This window comes from Ixodes scapularis, unplaced genomic scaffold (assembly GCF_016920785.2).
Source record: "Ixodes scapularis isolate PalLabHiFi unplaced genomic scaffold, ASM1692078v2 PGA_scaffold4__175_contigs__length_147842914, whole genome shotgun sequence".
Lineage (NCBI taxonomy): Eukaryota > Metazoa > Arthropoda > Arachnida > Ixodida > Ixodidae > Ixodes > Ixodes scapularis.
This window is the reverse complement of record NW_024609879.1, coordinates 47356438-47359029: the sequence shown is the minus strand read 5'-3', so window position 1 is coordinate 47359029 and position 2592 is coordinate 47356438. Positions and strand designations below refer to the sequence as shown.

The 2592-nt window shown below is 47.1% G+C and overlaps 1 pseudogene; it reads left to right on the top strand.

The window, feature by feature from the left end:
• Positions 1-937: 937 nt before the first annotated feature.
• On the top strand, positions 938-2382 carry LOC120840661 (annotated as a pseudogene).
• The last annotated feature ends 210 nt before the right edge of the window (positions 2383-2592 follow it).

Below are 2592 nucleotides of genomic sequence, written 5' to 3'. Positions count from 1 at the left end.
AAAAAAACTGGAAAGTAACGAGAAAAGTAACGTCGTTACTTACATCGTTACTTCAGAAAAAGTAATAGAACTTCAGTTACAAGTTACATTTTTAAAAAGTAACTCGTTACAGTTACAAGTTACCAAAAAAGTAACGAAGTTATAGTCAAAGTCAAATTTGGGGGTTTTACGTGCCAAACCTACGACGGGCATCTGGCACGCCCCAGCGGAGGACTGAGGATTAGTTTGGACCACCTGGGGATCTTTTGACGTGCAACCGAAAGCTGGGCTACACGGCGTCTTCTCCGCAATAAGCCTCCGTCAGATTGCAGGCACCTCGGCCGGGATTCGAACCCGCCACATGGGGATCCGGAGGCCGATGCTCTCGCCTCGGAGCCACCGAGGTGGCTAACGAAGTTATAGTAACGCGTTACTACCCAAGACTGTCTGTAAGTGCATTCAAGGTTCAAGAAGCCTTTATTTTATAAGCCCTGTGGGCTCTTTCGCCAGGTTCACACAAGAAAAAAATATGGTAATAAAAAGTTCTTGAGATATCAAGCTGATATTTTGATGGATATGTCAAAAAGGCACTTGGAGTATTTGTGCCAATTTTTACCAAAATCCATCAAGAAATAAAAAAGTTTATGTTGAAAGCCGTGTCATCCCTTAATTGCTGACGGTGATTCAAGCACCTACAAAGCGGTCTTGGAAGCAGCTCCATACGGAAGTGTGCAGGCTAAAGAGATTGAGTGCAGGAACGATATCCTCTGGAACTACACTAGTCACCTCAGGGATGTAGCTCAAAGAGATTGACACCAGTTCCAGCAACCTTGAAAATCTCATCCTGCAAAGTGCAGTTCGTTTGAGGTTTAGTGTAGCAACAGCTATCAGGTCGAGGGCAGCAGAAGAGAACCTTTCTTTCCATGCAAGACAGAGAACTTGATAAAGGACATCAAAAATGGTCCAAACTGTGTTTTGGTACCATGACAGCTGTACTCGCCACTTCTGCAAGGGTCCAAAGCCAGGAGATGTCAACCACGTGCCTTGGTTGAAGACACATGGCTTGTACAATGAGGTTGCAATTGCAGCAAATCATGCCATCAACCATGCCAGCAACTTGATTGTGAATGTTGACAACAATTCAGCAGAGCATGTGAACTCTATGGTCGCGAAGTTTGTTGGCGGGAGACATATCAACTACTTGCAAAGGGGGTTATACCAACTGCGCTGTCTGGGAGCCTCTGTCGCTTTAGGTTTGCCAGAAGGGTACCACCGTGCTGCCCATAAGTCTGTGTGCAAAAGCAATTCAGGAAAATACACAAAGGTGTATCAAATGGCACTGGCATCGCAACAACTTGTGAGGAAAAGGCAAAGGTCAGTGTGGTTGCCCCGTGCAAGACGCTCTTTGCTGGAGGTATCTACCTCCGGGCATACAGGGCCTGAGCAGATTATGGACCTAAGATACAGCACCCCGACATGAAACCAGAAAGATTTCAACACAGTTGGCAGACGTTTGTTGGGTCACTTTGTCTGTCGGATGAGGGTAGGTCGGAACTGGAACAGGCAACTCGCAGACAGGCAGAATGCCCAGGGTGTAGGGAAGAAAAAAAAAAGCAGCTCACTGCTTCATCGTATGGGCCGGTTTCTAAGACGAGGTCAACGACAAGTTGTTCAGGGACAGTTGAACATCTTTTCTAAAAAGAGTTCAGTTGTCTTGCAATGCAGTGGTGCAGGGAACAGAAGCCTCCGGTTCTGGAAAGGCTCAAGAGTGACATGGGAGTTTTGGTACAGACATGTGGGCTCTTTTATTGCAAAAATCCATACCTTGAAGCAAGTCCCAATGGGCTGTTGCATGATGATACATTGGTTAAGGTCAAATCATGTTTTACAGCTAGGGGTCTCACCGTGAAAGAGGAAGTTCCACAGAAGATCAAATTCCTAAACGAAAACCATGGGTGTCTGAGTCTTAGCAGAACTCACCACCACTGGTACCAGGTTCAGTGGCAGCTCCACATAGTATGATGCGAGTTCTGCTTGTTTGTTCTCTGGACAGGAAGCGACATCCATATTGAGAAAATCTGTCGAGATGATCACTTCCAAGAAAGTAGAATGCTTCCTCAACTCCAGAAGTTCTATCATTGTTGTCTGCTTCCAAAATTGGTTGATCCCCGGAAAAAGCCTGCTGCCAGAGACCCTTGGCCTTGTCTCTGCAAAAGCAACTCCCCACTTTTGATCTACCTCACCCCTTCTGCATTGACAACTCCACAGCCTTGATAAAGCCCCTAGAAGAACTACATGCTGTACGGAACATTATCGCAGTTTCCTCGCTTGATGTAGTCGACATGTACTATAGCCTAGACATCCCCCCCCATGCTCGGTTTCATCAGCGAGGCCATTCACCTCCACGGCGCAGTCAGGTTCCAGAACTCAGCGGGGATCTCTGTATCGGAGGTTCAGGACCTCATTGACCTCTACCTACGTTCAATTCTAGTGCAGCACGACGGAAAGGTCTTCACCCAGAAGACCGCGGTTTGCATCGGCTCATGCTTGGCCCCCATCTTGAGAGTTCTACCCGTTCTTCGTGGATAGGCGGGTTTCCAAAGCCCCCGGAGT